The 27755-nt window shown below is 43.2% G+C and overlaps 1 protein-coding gene across 1 annotated transcript in view; it reads left to right on the top strand.

Moving 5' to 3' along the window:
* The first annotated feature begins 5830 nt into the window (after nt 1-5830).
* nkd2b (NKD inhibitor of WNT signaling pathway 2b) overlaps nt 5831-27755 on the top strand; it is a 242074-nt gene continuing 220149 nt past the window's right edge. The window contains exon 1 of the mRNA XM_068055646.1: nt 5831-6144. The gene's annotated coding sequence lies outside the window, so the exon portion shown is untranslated. The remainder of the gene's footprint in view (nt 6145-27755) is intronic.

Consider the following 27755-nt stretch of genomic DNA (forward strand, 5'->3'; position numbering starts at 1 on the left):
TTTCCTCATTTTTTTGAAGCAGAAATGACCAGAATAGGCACTTTCTCCAGTCCGTGGGATCACAAGAGAAGTGGAGGCTGCAGACCCATGCTTGATGTTTATAGTATCGTACAATGATACAGCACAGAAGGAGACCATACAGCCCATCATGCCTGTGCCAGCTCTCTGAAAGACTTGTCTAATTTGTCCCACTCCCTGTTCTTTCCCTATAGCCCTACAATTTTTTTCCCTTCAAGTCCATATTCACTTCCCTTTTGCAGGTTACTATTGAATCTGTTTCTGTCATCCTTTCAGGCAGTACATTCCTGATCATGGCAACTTGCTGCATAAACAACTTCTCCTCAGCTCGCCTCTGGTTCTTTTATCAATTATCTTAAACCTGTGTCCTCTGGTAACTCACCCTTCTGCCACTGTAGACAGTTTTCCTTATTTACTTTATCAAAACCCTTCATAATTTGGAAGACCCGTATGAAATCTCCCCTTAACTTTTCCAGTTCTAAAGAGAATAATCCCAGCTTCTCCAGTCTCTCCACATACTGAAATCTGCATCCTGGTATTGAGTGAATGAATTTCTCCCCCGTTCTTCCTTGATCAACCTTTAGTTGCTCATGTGCTTTGCCAAGGAAATTATCCTCCACAGCAGAGCTGGAATGACATGATGTTTTTAGAGGAAAGAACCATGGCTAAATGTTAGGAGAAATGCAATGCCGCAGAGGAATTTCTGTGGTCCAAACTATAATATTAGACTCTTCCTGGTGGTTTGCTGGTTTCTTGGGAAACCAATGGGCCACAAAACAAAGTGGTTGCAAAGAGTTAACTAGCATTGAGATATTTAAGCAGATATTCCTTAGGTTTCCAGGAATTTCTGTGATTATAGCAGGTATGAGGACCTCCGATCTCCTGGTTTGCATCTCCCTACATTCCCAATCCTTCAGTGTGTCTCCCTTTCTCCGTCTCCAGTCCTTCATTGAGGCTCTCACTTACAGTGTTGTAGTATTTTGAAATTGCAATTGCATTATGTACTCTAGAGACTGCAGTAGAACACACATGCTAGCAGGGAGAAAGTGAAACTAAGACAGAATAAAAGGACAAGCCTTCATGTTCAGCTGCTGCACTCTTTGTCTGTCTGATTTTGCCTCATATCCTATACCAAACTCAGCTAAACCTCACTCAAGTCCCGAGGACATCACACCGCTCTTCTACAAGTGAGTTTGGATCAAAAGAGAAAGCAAGGAACTGAGAATTCCCAAAAGATTGAATCTGTTTTGTTCCTCATTTAAACTACAGAGGAGGATGTAGTGTTTTTGTGTAGTAACGGAAAGAACAGCCGTACTGTCAAGGAAGGGTCAATACTCTGTGATGATCTGTCCTCAAGGCATGCATATTTCTAAGTTATGTGATTGATCAGAAGGTTCTTTGCAGATTAATTAATTTGCTAAAGGACAGCAGTAGGCAGAGTAATTGAGTGCACAGCCAGAGCAGACATATGCAGAGAAGTATTTAAGACCGAAATTATAATTTTTTTGTTCAAAGTTATAAAGTTTATTCAATGTGGTATAAATTGGAATTTTTATGGAGCCCAATGGATGGAACATTTGTAAAGATCTAGCAAGACAGCTAGCTTTAACCTCGCCATGCTAGTGTTCACTTGCCTTAACCTGGTTTTGACTTACTGTTCACAATTAAGTCCAAGGCGAGCATTAAGGGTTGAATTTTCAGGACCTCCCGAAGATGGGAACAGGGATGGGGGGCCCACGAAAATACTGACACCAGGCGGTGTGTCAGGTTCAAGCACTGATTCCGGCGCCGGTAATTAAGAGATTTTGCCCCCATTGTTGTTTCCCCAGGTTCAGGGCATCATCGTTTACACCCATGTGACCATCAAGGCACCCAGTCACCAACGAGTGAGATCCATCAACAGGAAGGGCTTCCACTCTGTTATGATCCCCGTGGAGATCAACAAGCCAAAATAACTGAATTTACTGGGCAACCCCAATAAAAAAAACAAATGGGATTTCACTTTTATAACTTTTACTTTAACAATCAAATCAAAATCAACATAAATTAAATAATTAACAGACAAATGATGGTCAATATCTATATTACAAATTACATATTAACCATCAGATAAAACAAATATAGATCTCATGGATTTACTGGGCAGTCCACTCAGCATATATGGCAGCAATTACATCCACAAAGTTCTTCAAAGCTCTGAACTTCCTCAGGTAATTCGCTAGCTCCTTTCTTCCAAGTTGCAGCCACCGGTTCTCATCCAACGGCAGCTCCCCTTCAACTCCAATAGCGCACTACTCTCGAACATCCTCAGCTCTGCTCAAGATAGTCTTGATGGCGTGGATCCACCAGTATTACCTTAAGTAAAAGAAACAGCTGCAGCCAGCTCCTGGATCCAGCCTTCAGTTTCTTCAGCTTGCCTGCACTGCACCCCTGCGTGATCTGAGCTTGGATGGCTCTGTCTCTTTTTGATATGGCTCCAACCAGTCTCTGTTTCCCCAGAAACCAGCAGTTTTGGTTTCCCTTTCAGTTGGGGTCAGTCTAAAAAAAACAATCTTTGTAACCAGGGTCAGTGCAACTAACAAAACATTCGACAAGTTATCTGTTCAGACAACACCTTGCACATGCTCCCCACTGGTCCCGCAAAACCATGAATTCCATCACAACTCCCTCAAGGTTCAAGTGTTCTGCAACCTCCATGTGTGTGCTCAGTTTCTTGGCAGCTGCCATGACTCCTCATCCTCTGCCAATCCAGGCTGCCTCAGATCTTCACTCCAACCCCCAAAAGTGGATCAACATATGCTAGGGGACAAGGGAAATCCCTTGAAGAGATGACTACTGACCTGTCTGCAGGAGCTCCAGACAGATGCACAGAGCCAATACAACCAGAGCCACCTGCTGATTAGGATAACCATTGAGTAGACAATTGGGATTCTGAAGATGCAATTCTGATGCCTGCAGCAGTCGGGTGGTGCCCTCCAATACCCTCCTGTATGGGTCTCTATTAGTGTGGTGGTCTGCTGCGTACCCCATAATATGTTTATAGAGAGGTGTGGACCTTGAGGACGGTGAGGCCCTGGAAGGAGACAGCTCATCAGGGGAGGAGCAGGAGGTAAGAGAAGAGGAGGAACTGGAGGCAGAGGGAGATGGCGCTGAACAAAGAGGTGTCCCTGCTTCATGACAAGGTGGCCACCTCCTGTCATCTTCTGGGAATAGCACCTCCCTCCTCTCCCTCATGGTCTCCAGCCTTAGATACAGGTTGGCATCAATAAGCGAGGGGCTTCTCTGCCCCGGGTGTCAGGCTTCTGGCTCCCCTGTGACATCTCGCTTCCCTCTGGTGCTGTGGAAGACTTTTGCACAAACCGCAGATCTCTCCCTCAGAACAATCAGCAGCCTCAAGTGATGGCTGCCGTGGGGTATCTAAATGAGTCCCGCATTTCATCTGACCCACGTCCATTTCCATCCCCACTGGCTGTAAGTGGACTGGAAACCTGTCTCCATATCACTTCAGTGAAAATCTGAACTTTAATCAGTTTCCTACTGGAGGCAGGTTTCTGACCCAAAAAACAGACCTGGCTCCTGTTAACTGCTTATGTGGTGAAAATTCAGCTCCAACTATTTAATAGAAAATCTGACTGTTAATATTGTGGTGTTAAGTACCCACGCTGACTTGGACTTTAGCGAGGTTTGCTTCAAGTCCTGATTAAATCATTTGCGACACTATTTGATGATATGAAGTGACCAACGCACTTTGTACCATTCAGTACATAAGATGCTACAAATTCCTCAGACTCACTGCCCAAGCCAGTTTCTTCAGATTAAAGCTATAGGAAGCAAACAAGGTGTGACAACTTTTAAAACTACTGTAAAGGAAATAGGGGAAAGATTTTAACTGCCCCTGCCTGGCAGAAACAGGGTAAGGGGCATTGTTAAAATGGAGGTTGTGGACTTACTGCCCCATTCCCACTCTGCTGCCATTTTTCCGGAGGCCTTCCGCTGGGCAGCCCAGGTGCCAACCGGAATCAGGCAGAATTCTATGCAACTTGGGGTCCTATGGCAAAGGAACCATTGGGGAGAGAAGGAGAATTTTGTTTTATGTCGTGAGTGTGGTGATCTGGAATACACACCCTGAAAGGGTGGTGGAATCAGATGCATTGTAATTTTTAAAAGGAATTCGACACAGACTTGAAAAATATACTTGAAGAGGAAAGATTTGTAGGGCTTTGGGGAAGGGGCGGTGGAGTGGAACTAATTGTATAATTCAAAGAAGTGATGATCTGAACAGCCTCCTTTTGTATTGTAGGATTCAATAGCATAGATAAGACCCTGATGGTATTCTAACCCTTTAATGGATCATGGGCACTCTGCTCAGTAAATCCTGGTGGTATGGCAGAAGAGGACCGAATAGCTAAATTTTAAGATTAGTTTTGTGGGGCTCAGTGGAGCTGGTGTGTTTAGGGCTCTGCCCTCCCATGATTGCAATTCCCATCCCACACCCAGAGATAGCTTTTTCCTTGCTGAGTCACCTGACAAGCACAGTAGGACTTTTTACTCCATTAAAGGTGCTATATAAATGCAAGTTATTTTTGTTTTATGTGTCTGACCAGAACCACAGAACGACACCAAGCAACTGTTCAGGGTGAATTAGAGGCCTGCTACCCGACCCGAACCCGACGGGACCCGACGACATGCGTCGAGTTCAGTTCGGGTCGGGTCGGGTTGCACTTCTGGGTCTGGCATTCGGGCTCGGGTTGGGCCAGGTCGGACACGCTCTATCACAGGTAAGTGGCTCCACTGTTATTTAATTTTTGGACTAGAAAGGTGGTTTTGTTACAGTTATTTTAAGCTTGCGCAGATCAGCAAGAAAGTGAAAAACGGAAGGTAAGCAAACTGATGGTCGGGTCGGGCTGGGTCGGGCGCGGGATAAAATGAAAGGACTGGGGCTGGGTCGGGCTCAGGTCGGATGTGGTACTGTCAGGCTCGGATTGGATTTTTTTTTACAGACCCGAGCAGGCCTTTAGGGTGAGTAACAATAAGCAGGTATGTTAATGAGGTCTGATTGTGAAACAACACCATTGGACGATTCACCAGTGGCTCCATCAATCAGCCACCAGCTAACTGCACTAAGCACCAATCGCACCTGAAGAATCAGTGTGACCTTATTGGCTGGCTTATCTTCATACCTGTCTGGACGGCACAGTGGCGCAGTGGTTAGCACCACAGCCTCACAGCTCCAGGGACCCGGGTTCGATTCCGGGTGCTGCCTGTGTGGAGTTTGCAAGTTCTCCCTGTGTCTGCGTGGGTTTTCTCTGGGTGCTCCGGTTTCCTCCCACAAGCCAAAAGACTTGCAGGTTGATAGGTAAATTGGCCATTATAAATTGTCACTAGTATAGGTAGGTGGTAGGGAAATATAGGGACAGGTGGGGATGTTTGGTAGGAATATGGGATTAGTGTAGGATTAGTATAAATGGGTGGTTGATGGTCGGCACAGACTCAGTGGGCCGAAGGGCCTGTTTCAGTGCTGTATCTCTAATCTAATGATCTAGTTAGCAGCAATTTATTCTGCTTACAATATCCTTATCTATATTAGACACAAACATACAGAAATTGAAGAGTCAGCTGGTAAACATTTAACATTCTTGAATGGAATTCCTCTGCCAACTGTTTTAGTGGACAGGCTAACTGGTTTAACCTAAGCAGTCTAACACTGCAACTGAGTTTTAGCCTTGGCTCAGTCAGAAGGCTGCAGGGTCAAGTTCCACTTCAGACACTTGAGCACATAATCTAGGCTGACATTCCAGTTGGAGGTGCTGCCTTTCAGAGAAGATGTTAAACCGAAGACCTGTCTGCCTTCTCAGGTGGATATAAATAACCACAACTTGCTTTTATATAGTGCCTTTAACATAGTAAAATATCCCACGGCACTTCACAGGAGTATTACCAAACATAATTTGACAAAATGATCCCATGGCACTATTCGAAGAGGAAATAGTGAGTTCATCCAAATGTCCTGGCCAATATTCATCCCTCAACCAACAACTGAAACAGATTTTCTGGTCATTTATCACATCGCTGTTTGTAGGAGCTTGCTGTGCGCAAATTGGAGGCTGTGTTTCCTGCATTAAAACGGTGAGTACACTTTAAAAATACTTAATTGGCTATAAAGCACTTTGGGACATGCTGAGGTCTTGAGAGGTGCTATATAAATGTAAGTTCTTTCTTTTGCAATGAAATGGAGAGAGGAATGCCATATGAAGCATTAAGGGGTCTTCCATGACCATTAACCATACTGTAATTGAAGGCACAATCTTAAAATTAGTGATCAGCCACTCGGGAGTGAAATCAAGGTATTTAAAATGATAAAGGGATTTGATACAGTAGACACAGAGAAACAATTTCCTCTGATGGGAGAATCCAGAACAAAGGGGTATTTATCTTAAATGTAAAATTAGACCCGTCAGAAGTGAAATTAGGGTGCACTTTTTCACATAATGGTTAGTGGAAATCTTTCCCTTCAAATACAGTGGATGCTGGAAATTTTCAATACTGATATTGATCGAATTTTGTTAGGTATGGTTATCAAGGAAAATGGTTCAATGCCTGGTAAATGGTCATGATGTAGTTGAATGGTGGAACAGGCTCGAGGGGCATACTCCTGTTCACATATTTTTATACAAATTTCTAGACCAGAAAAACTTTCATAAGCCTTTGTCACAATATCCATAACATAACATAAAATTTAACACAAATAACAACAATGATTAATTCCTGAGATTAAATCTATCCAGAAATACATTGTATTTTGCAGTCTTTTCTAAGACTTAAGCAATGCCACGGATCAGTGGAGATTTCCTCAGAAGAAAACAACGTAATTTTCTGCCTCTGATTTTCCGGTAGGACGATCTTTGGGCGTGATTTTCCAACCATTAATTTAAAACAGTAGGAAATCCATTTTCAGTGTGCTTGCATATTTCCAATATATGCTCTTGGAGTGTAAGGATCTTTAGTGAGAGAATGAGTCAAAAGACAAAACCTTTATGCATAATGACATTATAAACCATTTTTTAATGAACAGATGAAACTTCCTTCAGCCTGGCCAACATGAACTTAAACAAGTCAAACTTGACCTCATACAATTTACAGTTAAAAAGATTGGAGTTTAATGCACCAACTTCACTAATTGTGAATCAGCTTCTTCTCAGTCTGCTTTTGTGTGAGGACGTTAATATTTAAACATTTATTGTCTTGAAACAAAGGGATAAACATTTATATTTCCTGATACATGCTTAAACAAAATCAAAGGAGAAAAAGACTTTGTTTATCATTGGTAACTCTAAAACAGGAAACAAGGCAGAAGTTCTTTTGAATGAGAAAGAAATGCACAAACAAATCTTCAGCACGTGTACAATGGAGGTTGACAGAAGCAGAGGTACATGAGAATTCTGAACAAGAGATCTTCTCAAAGGAAGCTCAGTGGAACATGAACATTCACATCCCAAGCTCTCCTCCCATCAGAATAGACTGACTGGGTGAACAGGAAGGTCAAAGTGACAAGTTTGGAGGAATCTGGAAGAAATAGAGCAGTAAATGTAGCACAGATGAATTAGGGTTGCCAACTGTGGAGGCTTCATCACATGGTTTCACTCCTTTAACCACAATTCCAACATTGGTCACATGATACGCCCATACTCATGGCGCTCCACCTTCCCACGCCAATTGGAAAGCAAACAAATTCTTCCTTACCTGATTGCATAATTCTTCTTTGTTATTCAAAGGGCTGTTTTCTCCCATGCTCCTATGAAATTCATCTGGGTTGCTTGCAGCAGTTTCTGGGAGATTAATGGTTAATACATAGAGTCTCCAGGATAATCTGGGAGGGTTGGCAACCCTAATGTGAATATGACTTAACATTAGAGACATAGCAAGAAAGCATTTTTTACACAGGGTCAGGAAATTAAACAAAAAGACAAGCTTCCAAACATTTTATGCAGACTACATGGAACTATCCTGTAATATCCGGTTGCTGCTAGATATTTACTTTGGTCAGTGAACACAACTTTCAAAGTAAATGTCTTCCATTAGCCTGTAGTAACCATTAACTATTTTGGAGAAGTTGGCAGCAGTTTTTGTCACTGCTGATTGCTGGTATTTGGGGCCTGGAGTTTTTGTTAAGGATTAAGAAGGTGTGCAAAATTTCCCAAACACCCATCATAAGAATGGTTTGCTCCTAACTCTCTCCAATAGTCTGAACTACAATGCAGTCTTCTGAGACCCAGGTATATACACAGGACTGAAGTAATCAGCTTGTCTTGGTAGTTCTGAGTCAGAATGTTGTGGGTTCAAGCCCCTCTCCACAGACTTGAGCACAAAATTTAGGCTAACACTTCAATGCTGTACTGAGGAAGTGAGGAAGTCCACCCTGTCAGGTGGGCATAAAAGATCCCATGACGCTATTCAAAAAAGAGTTTTCCTGGTCAACATTTATCCTTCAAATAAAACCTAAAACAGTTTATCTGGCCATGTATTTCATTGTTGTTTGCGGGACCTTCCAGATTTCCAGAAGGCATTTGATAAGGTGCCACATCAAAGATTATTGCAGAAAATAAAAGCTCATGGTGTAGTGGGTAACATATTGACATGGATAGAAGATTGGCTAGCTAACAGGAAACAGAGAGTAGGCGTAAATGGGTCATTTTCTGCTATGCAAGATGTAATGAGTGGTTTGCCACAGGGATCTGTGCTGGGGCCTCAACCTTTTACAATTTATTTAAATGACGTAGATGAAGGGACCAAAGGTATAGTTCCTAAATTAGCTGATGACACAATGATAGGTAGGAAAATAACTTGTGAACAGGACATAAGGGGGCTACAAAGGGAAGTAGATAGGTTAAGTGAGTGGGCAAAGACCTGGCAAATGGAGTATAATGTGGGAAAGTATGAAATTGTCCACTTTGGCAGAAAGAATAAAAAAGAAGCATATTATCTAAATGGTGAGAGATTGCAGAGCTGTGAGATGCAGAAGGATCTGGGTGTCCTAGTGCATGAATCGCAAGGGGTTAGTATGCAGGTACAGCACGTAATTAGGAAAGCTATTAGAATGTTATTGTTTATCACGAGGGGAATTGAATACAAAAGTAGGGAGGTTATGCTTCAGCTGTACAGGGCTTTGGTGAGACCACATCTGGAGTACTGTGTACAGTCCTGGTCTCCTTATTTAAGGAAGGATGTAAATGCATTGGAGGAAGTAGAGAGAAGGTTTACTAGACTAATACCTGGAATGGGCGGGCTGTCTTAGGAAGTAAAATTGGACAGGCTAGGCTTGTATCTGCTGGAATTTAGAAGAGTAAGAGGTGACTTGATTGAAACATATAAGATCCTGAGGGGTCTTGACAGGGTGGATGTGGAAAGGATGTTTCCCCTTGTGCGAGAATCTAGAACCAGTGGGTACTGTTTAAAAATAAGGGGTCACCCATTTAAGACAGAGATAAGGAGAAATGTTTTCTCTCAGAGGGTCATGAGTCTTTGGAATTCTATTCCTCAAAAGGCGGTGGAAGCAGAGTCTTTGAATATTTTTAAGGCAGATGTAGATAAATTCTTGATAAGCAAGGGTGTAGGTGGAAATTGTAGAGTAATCAGTTCAGCCATGAACTTATTGAATGGTGGAGCAGGCTGGAGGGGCTGAGTGGCCTACTCCCGCTCCTAATTCGTATGTTCGTGAAAATTAGCTGCCATGTTTCCTGAATCACAACAGTGCCTACACTTCAAAATGTGCATCATTGTCTGTGAAATGTACAGAGGTGGGATATTCTGAGGTTGTGGAAAGTGCTATAAAAATGTGTGATGGGGTTTTTGTGAGCAGACTGCATTCTATACAGCTGACCTGTTGACTTGGATTTTCTTTTACTCGTTCATGGGATGTGGGCATCGCTGGCTAGGCCAGCATTTATTGCCCATCCCTAATTACCCTTAACTTTCTTGCTAGGCCATTTCAGAGGGCATTTAAAATCAACCACATTGCTGTGGGTCTGGAGTCGCATGTAGGCCAGACAGGTAAGGATGGCAGATTTCCTTCCCTAAAGGACATTAGTGAACTAGATGGGTTTTTACAACAATCGACAATGGTTTCATGGTCAACATTAGACTAGCTTTTTAATTCCAGATTTTTATTAATTTCACCATCTGTTGAGGTGGGATTCAAACCTATGTTCCCAGAGCCTAGGCCTCTGGATTACTAGTCCAGTGACAATACCACTACACCACCACCTCCCCATAAATTCAAAGCTTATGTTTTTTTTTTCTGAAACTGTCATTTACTGGAAATGAAACTGAAAGCTCCAGAGAGTTCTGGGAAGGACAAAACTGGTCCTAGCCAGTTTAAGACACACATTCGTATGATCAGAGGTGTGACCCGAGACATGTGACTGGAGCTCAGGTTTCTGTTTAGAAGAATACTCTGGTTGGAAGCAAAATAGCCAGCTGTTGTTTCAAAGAGACAAGCTGGAAGCTGTTGGCAATTCTGTTAAAAAGATAGGCTGCAGGCTGAGAAAATTGAACTCGGAGAGCTGACCATTGGCGGATATGACTTATGGCAGCTGTCTTTGGTGACTTAAAGAGTTTTCAGTGGAACCATGCCATCAGTTCAGTTATGGGCAAGATCAATGTTGTTCAAGAGGTTGTTTAACAAGACCAAACCATTAAAAAGGAATATTGCATTGTTCGCTATTGACTGGACATCATTACTTCCATATCTGCATCCTGGAGGACCAAACTTGGAAAACTAACTGAGTAAGTTCTTGATTTTAATGTACTTTGGGATTGTTCAGCACTCTCTTGTTGTTAGGACCACTCAGAGGATTCATAAGGAATATCTTAGTTGCATCTGATAATTAACATGTAATTAACATATGTCGACCATGATTTAACTGTTAGTTCAAATTTAATTTATGTTAGTTTTGGTTTGATTGTTAAAGTAAAATTTATAAAAGTGAAATCTTGTCTGTTTGATTTTTTCGTTTCCTAAATTGGGGTCAGTCAGGAAGAGACAGTGGTGTACTTGTAATGTTACTGAACTCGTAATTCAAAGACCCAGGCTAATGCCCTGGGGACATGGGTTCAAATCCCACCACAGCAGCTGGTGGAATATAAAAACTCAATAAATTAATGAATTCAATTAGTTCATTAAAAATCTGGAATTGGAAGCTAATGGTGCCATGAAACTATTATTGCAAAAATCCATCTAGTTCACTTACCTGGTCTGGCCTACATGTGACACCAGACCCACAGCAATGTGGTTGACTCTTAACTGCCCTCTGAAATGGCCTAGTAAGCCACTCAGTTCAAGGGCAATCAGGGATGGGCAACAAATACTGGCCTGCCAGCAACACCCACATCCCATGAAAGATTTTTAAAAAGTCAGTGGATTTGATTCTTTTGATTTGATGGTCGTCTCCACTTGGATCATAACAAATGCAAATTCTTCCTTTTGATGAATTTGGGCCAATTGTTTTTGAAGGGAGGATATTATAATCTATCTCAATTTACAGGAAACGTCTAACAGAAGAACCAAGAGGACCTTGGAGCTATGGTCTGCAAGCCCAATGGAAAATCACTAGGATGACTTGGAAAGTTACATCCTTGTGACGTTTTGCCAATGTGATAGGAATTGTCAGTGAAGCTAAAACTATTTCATTCAAGCTTTTTTGAATTCAGAAAGTGAATGCCATGAGGGAGACTAGAGCCCTCATAGAATTATATTCATACTCCTCAGAGACTAAAACCAGAGAGGAAGTTTGCTGATGCAGTTTTCCAGAGGTTGGAAACCAGTTATTTAATGTCTGCACCATTATCAAGGGCATCCACTAGGCAACTAGGTCAATAAATTTGAGACATCTTTTAGATGAGACATTAAATTGAGGACCCATCTGCCTGCTCAGGTGGACATAAAGGAACAGAGAAATTCTCCGCAGGTTTTCTTATCCCTCAACCAACATCACTATAGATAACCTGGGCATTATCACATTGCTGTTTGTGGGATCTTGCTCTGCAAACATTATCTGTCATGTTTCCTACATTACAACAATGACTGCACTTCAAAAGTACTTAGTTGTAAACAGCATTAGGAGCTGCAGAGGTCATGAAAGGCACTATATAAATGCAAGTCTTTCTTTCTATCTTGGCCAAAAATAATTCTGTCGAGGTAAGCTAAGGGGAGAAATCAACACTGTAAAAACAGCAAGGAAGTATGAAAACATTTTCTACTGCCACAGCCCAGATAGACTTGCTGATGCTGAATGAAAAAGCAGCTTACTATTGTAATGTTCCCTTTTATATTGTGAAGAGCTCTCCTAACTGCTTTTCAAATCTCTTGACATCCTGGGCCAAAAGTAACATTCCAATCTTTTCTAACAATTCTTCAAATACTATTGTGAAACTGGCCACCTACTTCTGCCAGTGTTTGTACTGTCAGCTGCCAATAACCACACAGAAGGGAAAGAGATGGATTACCATTATTGTTCTTCCCAGGGAGATACCCGATTTAATTACCCATCTGAGGATTGATTAAAAGAGATCTTGGAATACAGATACAGGTACATGGATCACTACAAGTAGTAAGACAAGTTGATTAGGTCATTAAAAAGTGGAAACAATGGACTGGGGTTAACTTCTAGAGGAATGAACAAGAAAAGCAGGGAGGTAATGTTAAATATATATGCAACCTTGGTTGGGACCACATTTGGAGTACTGTTTGCAGTTCTGGATACCATACTACAAAAAGGATATTGAAGCACTAGAGAAAGTGCAGAAAAGATTTACACTAATGATCCCAGAATTGAGAGGATATAACCATCAGGGAAGATTGAGCAAGTTGGAGCTCATTCCTCTGGAAAGAGAAGACTAAGTGGAGATCTGATAGAAGCCTTTAAATTTATGATAGCGTTTAACAGGGTGGATATGGAGAAACTGATTCAACTTGTGGCTGCACTTGTGCATCCAGAACAAGGGCACATAAATATAATATGGGCACTAACACATTAAATGAAGGATTTAGGACGAATTTCTTTACACAAAGGGCTAAATGTTCCCGGTCCCGTGGTGGCGGGCTTAGAGGTGGAGGTTGGGGGTTCCTGGAAAATAGGGAGGAGCTGCCTGGGGACAGCTCAGCTACGCCTTCTCTGACCTGCCTCAGCAGTGCCTACCACTCCTGGGGAGGCTGCCGAGGCTCCTAGAGACGCTGGCCCTCTGATTTGGCCAGCAGCATTGGGACCCCGCCCACTGTCCTTAGTAGGATAGCGAGCGGAGGCAGTCGATTAGGAGGCTGCCTCTTGGAAGACTGCTGAGCTAGTCGTTCTGCCGGCAAGTGCAGGCTCCAGACCCCCATCTCAACATCTTTGCTAAAAGCAGGGTCAACACATGTATTGGTTTCAAGCTACCGTCCTAAGGTGCAAACCAAACACCATGAATGCCTTTTTGTTGGTTTTCTTCATTTAAACAGTGTTATCATTGGTCCTATTCACATTGACTTCATATCAAATTAATCCATGTGGAATCTAAACAAAGGGCAGTGATGATCTAGGTCAAACACACCAAGTTTTAATTTATGGTCGCGATGTATGTAAACTGAGGTGAAAATAACATCTTGGTGTGCACCTTAGCTATGTCATGAAAGTAAACTTCATCATCATCAACATCTGGTTGAATAAATTACTGGGGATTTCATCACATGACCTCCCACCTCCAAACACCCTATCAAACAGCATTTTCTCCCATCTCCAATATTTTTATAATTATTAGACACAAGAGTTCAATGAAAATGGGAAAAGGACACACAATTTTTGTTCATGCCCTGGTGATTTTGTTCCCCCAGTAGCTCCCAGCAATATCCAGGAGATATATCTTTGATTCCTGGAGGCTCCCAGGACAATCCTAGAGGGTTGGAAACCCTATGTAGGGGCGGAGGAGATGGGCACGAAGGAGGTTGAAAGCAAAGAATTCAGTTTTGGAGCATTTACACGGGGCCGTTATTTTAAATTGAGATGCTTTACAGTCTTTTAATTTTGATTGACTAAATTAAGACCTGATATGAATTAAAGAGTCAAATATAAAAAAAGAGAGCTAGAGAAAGGTATGTAGTCTTAGAATAATTTGAGACTGTAGCTTTCTTGCACAAATGTTAAATTATTTCTACAGGTTGGGGAGTCTAGGGTTAGGAGGCATAGTCCAAATATTAGAGCCAGAACTTGCACGAATAAAATTAGTGAAACACAAAGGGTGAAGTCTGGAACTCCCTTCTGCAAATGGCAATTGAAGATCAATAGATAATTTTAAACCTGTAATTGATAGATTTTTGTTAACCAAAGGTACTAAAGAATACAGGGCAAAGGTGGGTATATGGAGTTAACGTCGCAGATTAGCATGACCTCTTTGAATGGCAGAACAGGCTCGAGGTGCTGAATGGCCTACTCCTGTTTCTATGTTCCATTGATTGAACAGGTATCTACCCATAGCATAACAACAAAATACTGCAGAAGATGAAAATCTGACCGAAAATGCTGGAAATACTCAGCAGGTCAGGCAGCATCTAAGGAGAACGAAACAGAGTTAGCATTTCAAGTCTTTGACCTTTCATCAGAACATAACAGCCTACCCTAAAGTAGAACTGTCAGCTGAACATTCCGGGTTGTAAAACATTCAGAGTAGAAAAATGGGAGGAGTGGTGGCAGCATTAATCAAAGATTCCATTACAACGCTAGAATATTGGGATAATACAGGGAATGGTGCAAAAGCTGAAGATATTTGTTTAGAGTTTTAGAATAAAAAGGAAACTGATGAAAGTTATTTGACCTGGAATGTTAACTTTGTTTCTCTCTTCACAAATGCTAACTGATCTTTCCATAGCAGTTACTTTCCAGTTAATTGGACCTGGGCGGGTAGGAAATGTCTATTGTAATGCATCGGGCATCACATTTGTGTGGGGCAGCCTAGTCTTTTCCTGTCCAATATTGTTGTATGTTTGTCTGTCTTAATTAATTAAAGCCTGAGGGACTTAACCTCCCCAATGCTTACTTGTTTCAGAAGCTCTGTTCACACTCTCTTGCCGCATAGAAACAGGAGCAGGCCATTCACTCTCTTGAGCCTATTCCACCATTCAGTTAGATCATGGTTCTGATACCTTTGCCTAACAAATATCTATCAATCTCAACTTTGAAATTTTCAATTGATATGCAGTTTCAATAGCTTTGTGGGGGAGAGAGTTCCAGATTTCCACTACTTTTGGTGTGAAGACATGCTTCCTGACATCATCCCTGAACAGCCTTGCTCTAATTTTAAGGTTATGCCCCCTTTTAATGGACTTCTCCACAAGAGGAGGTTGTTTCTTTCTATCTACACTATCGAATCAATTAAATTTAGGGGTTGTCTGCAGTTTTGTGTGTTGTCTGCTTTCACTTTGGGTAGTCTAGTCTCCAGTTGAGTATCTCACAAAGACAGAATGGGGAAATTTTAGCCTGCCACAATGCGTGAGAGAGGGCCAATATTCGGGCATCTGAGTAATCCGCTCTGGAGAGGCGGGTCTATCATCATAATATTAAAATAACAGTGCTTCACCGAAATTGTTGGCAGCAATTTGAAATTAATACTTTCTGCCCATGTTTCCTGGGAAATTGAGAAACTCGGCAGTGAAACAGAGGTGAGATTGATCAGTACATTATCAAGATGGTTAAAGGTCAGAAGTCCTGAAATGAATAAAGATTCAATGTTTGCAGCTGCTTTCTCAGTTCCTTCTGGGAAACGGTTTGGTGACAGTACTTCTGAGAGACTTACTTGTATATTTTGGAGGCCTTCATACACACAAAATCAGGATGGGTAGCATTGTGGCTGCTTTAGACTAGAATTCAGATGAGGGGGACAATCAGCAATCATAGCAGCAAGGGTGTGCTGTGAATGGAGCTGGAGGTGGACAACAGAGAGTTGATCAACAAAAGGGTCAGGGTGGCAGGAGGCTTTACCCAGTTAACAGGGTGTACAGACAGTGGCTCAGCTTCCTTGACCTCTCGAAATATCAGTGCTTCTGAAGGCTGAGATTGTCATGTCAAGTAGTTGGAGACATTTGCAGCCTCCTAGAAGAAGACCTGCTACCTGCTGGAGCTGGTGGCCACACACTTCCAGTGGCTGTGAAAGTCATCACCACCCTCAAATTTTTTGGCCCGGTTTCCTTCCAGGGCACTATTGAAGACATAGCGAGAGTCTCACCGTCAGCTGCATAGGCTGGAAGGTATGCAAACTTCCCCTGTGATGATAATAGCCAGAATGAGCAAACACTCTAACTCTCCACAGCTGTTCCTACCATCACTCTCTGTTTGTGCTCAGTTGTGAATTGTGATTCACCAGGTGAGATCCTACAAAACCTCTAACAGGACCCACCGAAGTGCCTAGTAAGCATGTGGCCTGTGATAGTGCACTCTCAGAAGGAATCAGCTCCTCTGTGGAAACATTGTCCACAAACGGAACGGGTTGCTCTTCTTGGCATAGTGGCCCTGGAATAGAGAAGAGACCAATATGATTTAGTCACAGGAAAGTACAAATGTTGAAATTCTGCACGATTAAGGCAATCATATTTCATGTGGTGCTGAAATCAAGTCAACATGATTTAGTCTTGTATGACATGTGGGTGGGAGATTTTAATGCTGTCTCCATGCAGCAGGGAAAGCCAAGTCTTGCCATCTCCAATGCTTAGGGAAACTGACTTCCTGTTTATCTCCAGGGTCTCCTGCTCTGCAGATGTCAACTAGATGATTTTCAAAGTCCACCTCTGGTTCCATCCCTTTCCTTTGTATTTTGCACTCTCTTCTCCTGCAATGGGGCACAACAGATGAATGAGTGTCTTTAAGTCATGTGTGCATCAGATGAAGGTAGTGCGTGTGGTGAGGGTGACAATCTGGCAGATGTATCGTGAGTACCACTGGAATGCATTTGAGGAACATGTTGGCTGTGCTATTTGAGGACATATTCTGAGAATGGGGGGAGCTGACTGAGTTGGGATCACTTTACATAATTTCTCAGGTTTAAACAAGAAAAGTGTAAGTTTATTAACCTTAACACTCTAACTCAGTTAAAACTGCTAAAAATACGCGATGCAACCATGCTAGCATGCATACGCAATAAACACACAAATAGATACAAAGGAGCAGAAAGAATTAAATGAGGAAAGTTTGAAGGAGAAGATGGAATTCAGTTACTATTTTTAGTTTTGCTGTGAAGCCTTTGATTGAAGGTAAGTCTTTCAGTTCTCGTTGGGGCCCAGTGCACACTTTGAAACATTTTTCACTGGTACCAGAAGGCTACAGGGGTCTTCTGTCTTGAGGCTTAAGTTACTTCCATGGGTCCCTGGAACTTTGCGTGAGAGAGAGACAGAGAGAGAAAGAGAGACCTTGCCATGGAGGGAGTGCAGCGAAGATTCGCCAGACTGATTCCTGGGATGGCAGAACTGATGTATGAAGAGAGATTAGGTCGATTAGGCTTGTATTCACTAGAGTTTAGAAAAATGAGAGGGGATTGCATTGAAACCTACAAAATTCTGAAAGGACTGGACAGATCAGATGCAGGAAAGATGTTCCCGATGGCGGGGAAGTCCAGGACCAGGGGTCACATTCTAAGGATAAGGGGTAAGCCATTTAGGACTGAGATGAGGAGAGATTTCTTCATCCAGAGAGTGGTGAACCTGTGGAATTCTCTACCACGGAAAGCAGTTGAGGCCAAATCATTAAATATATTCAAGAAAGAGTTAGATATAGTTCTTAGGGCTAATGGGATCAAGGGATACGGGGAGAAAGCAGGTACAGGTTACTGAGTTTGGATGATCAGCCATGATCGTATTGAATGGTGGAGCAGTCTTGAAGGGCCGAATGGCCTACTCCTGCTCATTTTTTCTATGTTTCTATGTAAGGACTGGGATGAGTTGGCAGAGGTGGATGGAGAAAGGGGGAGGTGAGGAAGTGCATTGAAGTGGATGGATGGATGCTGCTGAAACTTGAGTGGGTGTGAGGAGCGATGTAATGGAGTATGCTTGGTAAGACAGAGGGAGAAGCAATGCACTACAGGATGTGTGAATCTTCAACTGAGCTCACCTTTCCTGACCTGGTTAGGTCATTAAACCAGTTCCTGGACTGTATCCAAGTATGGGGCATTGCAGTCCTGCTGCTGACAGACTCAGCCACCTCTAGCCATGCCTTCTTCTTCATAACAGCACATTTTTTATTGCTATTACAGGGGATTAACACATCAATCCTAGCCTAGCACCCCACAATACAAGGGACGCCTCATTGCCCTTCCTGACTCCATCTGCCCATTTTTCTTTCTATTTTACAATACTTGCAACTCCTCCAAATTCTAACTTTGCATTGGCCCTTTAAATAGTTGAGGTAAAATCACATCGTAGGGATGCGTATCCCGTCTGCTCAAGTGCATTGGAGACACGAAAGCTGGAAATAAAATGATAATGAGGCTTCTCTGTTTAAGTCAGACATTCCCTCACATCCCACTATCTTACACGTTTTTGTGTTGGCTTTCGTCCTCCCCCCCGCACCAACACCCCCCTGCGCCACCCCCCACCCCCCCTGCTGCTCAGATGCTGGCTCTGTGTTAATATTGACCCCAATATTTCACCTTTTGGGGGGTGGGAGGGGAGGGGTATGGCGAGAAAGATTGACCATCTGTTATCTCTCAGCAGGCAGCTATATGATCTTTAAACACAAAGTCTTTGGCATATCCATCCATCCATCAGGTGTGTAGCTGAATTCTTGCTGAGGAATGATTCTGAAATCAGTCACTGTCATCAGGGAGGCAGAAAATAATGCTCAAATAAAGTAAAAGGTTTCGGCAGAAGTTATGTCTGTCAATTCTAGGTAGCTCAAAAAGCAATTAAAGCAAGCAATTCTTACCTTTGCTTTCATGGCTTATTGGGATCCTGTTGGTCTGGGTTATTAACTCAGGTATGCATGCAGAATTCCTTTAATCTGTGCTCTGGAAGGGTGCACTGGTGGGAGAGGCAGGGAGCAGTCTTCAAACACGAACATTGTTTAAGGGTCTGAACAGTGGTCTTTGTGTGACAGTTAGCCGGTTAACCTGAAAGGCATTGGAGTTCAGCTGAGGTCAATGGCAATCACCGGCAGTTGGATTAGAATAATGTTGATTTTTGTTGCAAGGTTGACTGACAAAGAAGAGAAGGAACCTGAGTGGGAAGGGAAGGGTCTCAAATAGATATCTCTCTTCAGGTCAACATTTGACCAGAGAATTACATGTGCCTCTCAGGGAAAGGATTAGAAAAGACAATCAGAGAGGAGCAGCAAAGTGCTGTTGTTCATTTGAATACCATAGATGGCAGGTTGCTAATCGCATGTTACTTATCCTAGGGAATAAAAATTAAACCTCTTCTGTACAAGGGAATATAGGAACAGAAACAGGCCATTCAGCCCCTGAGCCTGTTCTGTCAATCAATTAGATCATGACTGGTCTGTATTTCATCTTCATTTGCCCAATGATGTTCCATATCCCTGATTTAACAAAAATCTGTCAATCAGGCTCAGTAGAAATGAGCAGTTGCATGTAGGGATGGTATATGCCAAAAAGAGAAACAATTCTGAAATCTTAGTTACCATTGTAGGTAGAATTACATTTCCACTCCACCTCTGTTTTTAATATAACTATGCTGTTCTGAACAGTCTCCCATCCTCTGGTATATTTCATCTCTTTCAAATCTCTGCTGCATGTGCCCTAACTCACACCAGGTGCCATTCACCCATCAACTCTTTCCTCGCTGATCTACATTGGCCCCCGATCTCCCAATGCCTCCAATTTAAAATTCTCATCCTTATGTTCAAATCGCTCCATGGCTCTGCCCCTCCCTATCTGTAACCTCCTCCAGCCCTTCGTGCCTCCTCCCTGCCACCACCGCTGAAATCTCCATTCCCCTGTATCTGGCAAATCCCCCACCTCAATTCACCTCACCACTGGTGGCTGTGCCTTCAGCCACCTAGGCTCTAAACTCCGAAATGTTCTCTATAAACCTCTCCATCTCTTTTTCCTCTTTCAAGGTTCCCCCTTAAACCCACCACTTTAACCAAGCTTTTTTCAAATATGAGGACCCCAGTAAAACTTACACATTATTCTGCCATTAGCACTCTCTCTGGACAAATGCTTTGTCTTTTCCTACAACGATTTAGCACTGTATTTGCCTTTTGTTCCATGACATCTCTGTCATTTAATCGCTCCTGCCCTCCGTCCTATCACAGACCTGCCCTTTTGTTCTTCTTCCCTCCTCCCCCTTTCATTTGCTCAAAGACTGTTACATTTCTAACCTTTGCCAGTTCTGATGAAAGGTCACAGACCTGAAATGTTAGCTCCGTTTCTCTCTCCACAGCTGCTGCCAGCCCTGCTGTGTATTTCCAGCACTTCCTGTGCCCTTTATATGTTGGGTTGTTATACAGCAGGATGATCCGAGTGGCATTGAGCAACAGAAGTCACACCAGTTTATGTAATCTATGAATCATATCATGAATGATTTTATTTTCTATAGTCCATGGATTAATTTGATTTTAAAATTTCATCTACGATTAATATCAGCCATGGCTCAGTGGTAACACCCTCATCTCTAAGTTAGAAGATTGTGGGTTCAAGGCCCACATGACATTGGCTGCATTCCCATGCATTATTGAGAGAGTGCAGCATTGTCAGTTGCGCCATCATGAGAAGTTAAACCAAGGCCCCATCTTACCCTCTCAGGTGAATATGAAATGTCCCATTGCACTATTCAAAGAAGGGCAGGGGAGTTCCCCCTGGTTTCCTGGCCAGTATTTATCAACTCAGCCAACATCACTAAAAAATAGACTATCTGGTCATAATCTCATTGTTATTGTGGGAGCTTTCTGTGTGCATGTTGGTTGCCCTGTTTCTCTACATTATAGTGACTACACCTAAAAAGTATTCCATTGGTTATAAGGTGCCTAGGGTTGTCCTGATTATATAAAATGTAGTTCTTCTTTCACTTTAGTTGTTTTCCCAGTGTAGTGTTCACAGGCAGGTTTCCAATGACTTTCTGTAGTCCTGCTACAGCACAGACACATTTCACCCATTACTTTAATGCAGCAAGTTACCTGAAACAATATATCCTGACAGGCATAAGATAAAATTATTATACACCTTATTGACACTGAAAAATACAGATCTTGAAAAATAAAAAAACTATTTACTTCTAGTTACAAATCTTGCTTAAGATGCAACTGATTCAGTTTGTTCTTCCCTCCCCAAAACGTCCTGTTCTCAGTTAGTTTCATTTATCTTGTCATGCTTGCCTGCTTTCATAACAAAACTTTGCTGCCATTTCTCTCTTACAGAAGTTATTGGGCTCGATTTCCAGCTCTTGCACTTTGTGGAAATGGGACGAAAACACCCCGAAAATGGTTTGGGGGAGGAAAGGCAATGACCTACCACCCTGCTGTCACTGTCACTGTGGCTCCAGGATCTACAGAGCAGGGGGTGTGGAACTCTGGGTCTCACAATGTCCTAGGGTTGTCAACCCTCCAGAATTGCTCTGGAGTCTCCAGGAATTGTAGATTAATATAGTGGGGAGGTGGTGGCATAGTGGTATTGTGCCTAGATTTAATAATCCAGGGTATTGCTCTGGCAACATGGGTTCAAATCCCACCATGGAAAAAAGGTGGAATTTGAATTCAATTAATAAATCTGGCATTAACAAAATAAAGCTAGTCTAATGGTAACTACGAAATTATTGTCAATTGTGTAAAAACCCATCTGGTTCACGAATGCCCTTTTATGGAAGGAAATCTGCTATCCTTACCTGGTCTGGCCTACATGTGACTCCAAACCCACAGCAGTGTGGTTGACTCTTAAGTGCCATCTGAAATGGCCCAGCAAGCCATTCAGTTGCATCTAACCACTACAAAGTCAATAAGGAATGAAAGTGGATGGACCACCTGGCATCGAACTACGCACCGGAAATAACCACGGCAAACACAGCCTGACAACCCTGCAAAATCTTCCTTACTAACATCTGGGGGCTTGTGCCAAAGTTGGGAGAGCTGTCCCACTGACTAGACAAGCAACAGTCTGACATAGTCATGCTCACCGAATCATACCTTATAGAAAATGTCCCAGACATTGCCATCATCAGGTATGTCCTGTCCCACTGGCAGGACAGACCCAGCAGAGGTGGCGGCACAGTGGTATACAGTCAGGAGGGAGTTGCTCTGTCTTCAACATCGACTCTGGAGCCCATGGTGTTAGGACCAGGTGAGAAAGGTGTCTAGGGTTCCCTCTCAGCCTTCACCTGGTCTTACTGTAACAGGGTTTAATTTTAAAGACTCCATGTTTTTAGCTCCCCCTTGGTGAATCCTTGTTCATCGCTTTCCAATTATAAGGCAAAGAAACCAGCACAAACAGGCTTTCTTAGGTTTAGAGAAGAAAAGCTGAAATTTATTAAAATTGAACTTAAACTCTAATTCAGTTGATGCCTACGGATACACCATATGCCCATGCTAGCATGCATACGCGATACACACATGCAAATAGAGACAGAAAAGAGCAGAAGAAAAATAAAGTGGAAAAGTTTGAGGCAACATCTGAAGAGTTTTTGTTACGGTTTTTCGAGTTCACTGTAGAATCCTTGATTGTAGGTAGATCTTGCTTTTCGTTGGGGCCCAGTATTCTCTTAAACCTTGTTCACTTTTGGAGACTTTTCTCTCTTTGGGTTCATGTGTCTTCAGTGGATTCAGAGGCTTGTGAGGAAGAGATGGGAGCAGACAGGAGAGATCTTCTCAGTCCAGGAGCAAACAGCTTTCTGCCCAAACTGTTTGTACAAATTCAAAAAACTCAGGTTGTCCAGCAGATTAGTCATGTGATTTGCTGGTTTGACCATGTCTGTTTGTGTATTTGGCCACCTTAGCAGTCAATGTGGAATGTGAGCTCCCCCAACTTCCACACCCAGCGGAATTAAATGCGATTTGAGAAAAGTGCATTTCATTAAAAGGGTCCAGAGGAAAACGTAAGATACAGAAAAAAACATGCATTTCTCTCATTCATTCCCATTCATTCATAAATCCTAAAAGTTATTACAGCCTGTCTTCTCTTGGTGCCAGTGCTGCTGTAATTGCCCCCTTTTTGGCATTCCAATAAACATGTGGTTCTTTTTTTTGGGAAGTATCCTTTCCATTTCCCCATTTCCACAGCTGCCGAGGGTCTTTTTTCCTGCTGAGGTTTTTTTTAAAAGAGTCAGTAGGTCTATCCTGACCTCTCAGTGCTTTGCTGAGTCATGCAAATGCTTTTGACTTCGGGGAATGGGTTGTTTGCTTTTTTTCTGACTGTGGGGGAGGATTTTTTGCTAATCTGTGAGGAGAACTCCATTTCCTCATCAGTACCTCATTCTTTAAATAGTAGCAGTCAGGGACTCCCTCTGCTTCACTTTCAGACTGTGCAGCGTGTGCTAACTCTCACAATACTGTGTCGGCTTGCTGAGCCTCACCTAGGGAAAATCCATTTAATTCATTCCCGGGGTCTCCTAACTTTCCAAAGAAAGTCTCGGACAGGCAGACCTCATGGTCATCTGCCTGCAGTGCCAATGCAGTGTCCTCTGAGGGAGCTGGTTTGATCATGGCCTGACCCACTACACATTCAGGGAAACTGCAGGGGTCCGTCTCCCGCCACTGCCCTGTCTCTCTGACGTCCTGCAGTCTTTCTTTCACTACTGGGGGGGCTACCACCTTCACCCCTGACAGATTATTACCTAGGAGCAGGTCAACCCTGTCCACAGGCAAACTAGGGACAATCCCTACTGTCACCAGTCCCGAAACTAAGTCGCACTCCAGGAGCACCTGGTGTACAGGTGCAGGTATACACTGCCCTCCAATATCATTCACCACCATTTTGGTATTCACTGCACTCTCTGGGGGAAAAGTCAGGTCTTTTCCCAGTAAAAGTGATCTCGTGGCCCCTGTGTCCCTGAGAATTACTAAGGACTTGCTTGCTCCACTTGAGGGGTATGGGGTTACTTTTCCTTCAGACACAAAACCCTGATAACCCTCAGGAACCCTATTAAATTTTCCTGCACTTGCAGCGGTAGTCTTCCTGGGTCTCACTCTTACAGCAGTTAAAGCCACAGCTTGTTCTGCTGTGCTTTCCATCAGGGTCCCGTCTTCACTGAGCGGGCGTGCCCTGATTAACCCTATAGATTTTCCCTCTAGTTTCCAGCGGTCAGCTCTTAAATACCCTGCTTTATTACAATGAAAGCACACAGCTCTCCGGGTCTCACTCTTGCTCACAGCACCTTCCTTTTTGGCTAGAGGAGAGTCCCTAGTGTCTCCTGCTTTCCTTTCTCTACCAGGACTGTTTGGGTTCCTTTCATCTTCCCACCCTTTGTCCCTTTCGGATTTGTGGAGATGACTAGGAAAGGTTCTCCCCTGGGAAACCGACTTATAATTTAAAGCAAACTCATCGGCCAGGACGGCCGCTTGCCGGGCTCTCTGGACCCGCTGCTCCTCGACATGGGTCATTATGGAGAGTGGAAGAGAGTTTTTAAATTCCTCTAACAGAGTTACTTCTCTGAGATTCTCATGGCTCTAAGAGCCCTCAGCCACTGGTCAAAAGCCAGCTGCTTACTTCTTTCAAACTCTAGATAAGTTTGATTAGCTTGCTTCTTGAGGGTTCTAAACTTTTGGCGATAGGCTTCGACTACTAATTCATATGCCCTGGGGATAGCATTTTTGGCCAGTTCATAATTTGATGAACTCTCATCTGGCAACAGGGAATAAACCTCATGGGCTTTTCCAGTTAGCTTGCTTTATAGTAAAAGAGGCTAGGCCTCAGCTAGCCATTTTAGTTATCTTGCCAGTTTCTCAAAGGACACAAAAAATCTTCTACATCCTCCTCATTGAATTTTGGGATTAGTTGAGCTAGTTTTAACAGTTTTGTACCCAGCCCTGAATTATGCTCCTCCATATTGGCCATGCTTTAACTAGGGTTACTCTGTCGCCCCCCCGCCGCACCCCCCACCCCAACCCCGGAGTTAACTCAAGCCACTTTAACTCTCTCTCTTCGCGTTCCTTCCGGAATATTCTTTCCCTCTCCCTCTCCTCAGATTCAAATTTCCTCTGTTCCAATTGTACCTTTGCAAACAATACCCTGTCGGAGTCTGCTTCTAATGCTGTTTCTGCTTCAGATTCAAAGGAAAAATGGTTGGCCACCAGCCTTAGGAGTTCAGACTTCCTAGCCTTGCCACGTACAGTGATCCCACACTGCTCAGCCATTTTCTTCAACTCCTCATTAAACGGTGCTTTTAACTTATCCCAAGTTATTTCATCCTGGCTTGGAGAGCTACTAGCTTCAGCTGCAGACATGTTAATATTCAAGCACACACAACCACAACAAAACCTGTTTTGAAATCTTGCTCCTTTTTGCTTGGAAACAATTTCAATCACCTGGTCTTACTGTAACAAGATTTTATTTTTAAACACACCGTATTTTTAGCTCCCCCTTGGTGAATCCTTGTTCACCGCTTTCCAAATATAAGGAAAAGAAACAACACAATTAGGCTTTCTTAGGTTTAAAGAAGAGTATTTGAAATTGATTAAACTTGAACTTAAACTCTAATTCAGTTAACGCCTACAGATACACGACGTGTCCACGCTAGCATGCATACACGATACACACATGCAAATAGAGACAGAAAAGATCAGAAGAAAAATAAAGTGGAAAAGTTTGAGGCAATATCTGAAGAGTTTTTGTTACGGTTCTTCAAGCTCACTGTAGAGTCCTTGATTGTAGGTAGATCTTGCTTTTCATTGGGGCCCAGTATTCTCTTAAACCTTGTTCACTTTTGGAGACTTTTCTCTCTTTGGGTTCATGTGTCTTCAGTGGATTTAGAGGCTTGTGAGGAAGAGATGGGAGCAGACAGGAGAGTTCTTCTCAGTCCAGGAGCAAACAGCTTTCTGCCCAAACTGTTTGTACAAATTCAAAAAACTCAGGTTGTCCAGCAGATTAGTCATGTGATTAGCTGGTTTGACGATGTCCATTTGTGTATTCGGCCATCTTAGCAGTCAATGTGGAATGTGAGCTCCCCCACCTTCCACGCCTGGTGATCAAAAGTCCATTGTGGGTTGAATGTGTCAGGGAATGGCTGATTTGTCCTTCCAAACACTGTCTGTTAATATGCATATATCTTTTCCAGTCACGGCAGATTTGTTTAATCAGTCCTTTCTTCACTCCTGTAACAGTTTAAAATCAATGTTCATGACAAAATTAATGTGCCTCATTCTTGGCAGGTGGGGGCCTAGCATGACAATGGGCAATGAAACCTCCTGTTGATTACCACCTACCGCACCACACTCCCCCTGCCCCACCCACCTTCAGCTGATGACTCAGTACTCCTCCATGTTGAACACCACCTGGAGGAAGCACTGAGGGTGGCAAGGGCACATAATGTACTCTGGGTGGGAGACTTCAATGTCCATCACCAAGAGTGGCTCGGTAGCACCACGACTGACCGAGCTGGCTGAGTCCGAACGGACATAACTGCTGGACTGGGTCTGCGGCAGGTGGTGAGGGAACCAACAAGAGGGAAAAATATACTTGACCTCATCCTCACCAATCTACCTGCCACAAATACACCTGTCCATGACAGTGACCACTGCACAGTCCTTGTGGAGACAAAATTCCATCTTCACATTGAAGATGCCCACCATCGTGTTGTGTGGCACTACCACTGTGCTAAATGGGATAGATTTCGAACATATCTAGCAAAACGGGGAATCCATGAGGCTGTGGGCCATTAGAACCAGCAGAATTGTACTCAACCACAACCAGTAACCTCATGTCCCCCACTCTACCATTACCATCAAGCCGGGGGACCAACCCTGGTTCAATGAACAGTGCAGGAGGGCATGCCAGCAGCAGCACCAAAGCATACCTCAAAATGAGGTGTCAACCTGGTGAAGCTACAACACAGGACTATCTGTGTGCCAAACTGCGTAAGCAGCATGCGATAGACAGAGCTAAGCGATCCCATAACCAACGGATCAGATCTAAGCTCTGCAGTCCTGCCACATCCAGTTGTGAATGGTGGTGGACAATTAAACAACTAACTGGAGGAGGTGGCTCCACAAATATGCCCATCCTCAATGATGGGGGAGGCCAGCACATTAATGCAAAAGATAAGGCTGAAGCATTTGCAACAATCTTCAGCCAGAAGTGCCGAGTGGATGATTCATCTCGGCCCCCTCCTGAAGTCCCCAGCATCACAGATGTCAGTCGTCAGCCAATTCGATTCACTCTGTGTGATATCAGGAAACAACTGAAGGCACTGGATACTGCAAAGGCTATGGCTCCTGACACCATTCTGGCAAAAGTACTGAAGACCTGTGCTCCAGAACTTGCCGTACCCTTAGCCAAGCTGTTCCAGTACAGCGACAACACTGGCATCTACCTGGCAATGTGGACAATTGCCCTGGTATGTCCGGTACACAAATAGCAGGACAAATCCAACCAGGCCAATTACCGCCCCATCAGTCTACTGCCGATCATCAGTAAAGTGATGGAAGTTGTTGTTGACAGTGTTATCAAGCGGCACTTGCTTAGCAATAACCTGCTCAGTGACACTCAGTTTGGGTCTGCTAGGGCCACTCAGCTCCAGACCTCATTACAGCCTTGGTTCAAACATGGACAAAAGAGCTGAACTTCAG

The sequence above is a fragment of the Heterodontus francisci genome, chromosome 2 (genome assembly GCF_036365525.1).
Source record: "Heterodontus francisci isolate sHetFra1 chromosome 2, sHetFra1.hap1, whole genome shotgun sequence".
Lineage (NCBI taxonomy): Eukaryota > Metazoa > Chordata > Chondrichthyes > Heterodontiformes > Heterodontidae > Heterodontus > Heterodontus francisci.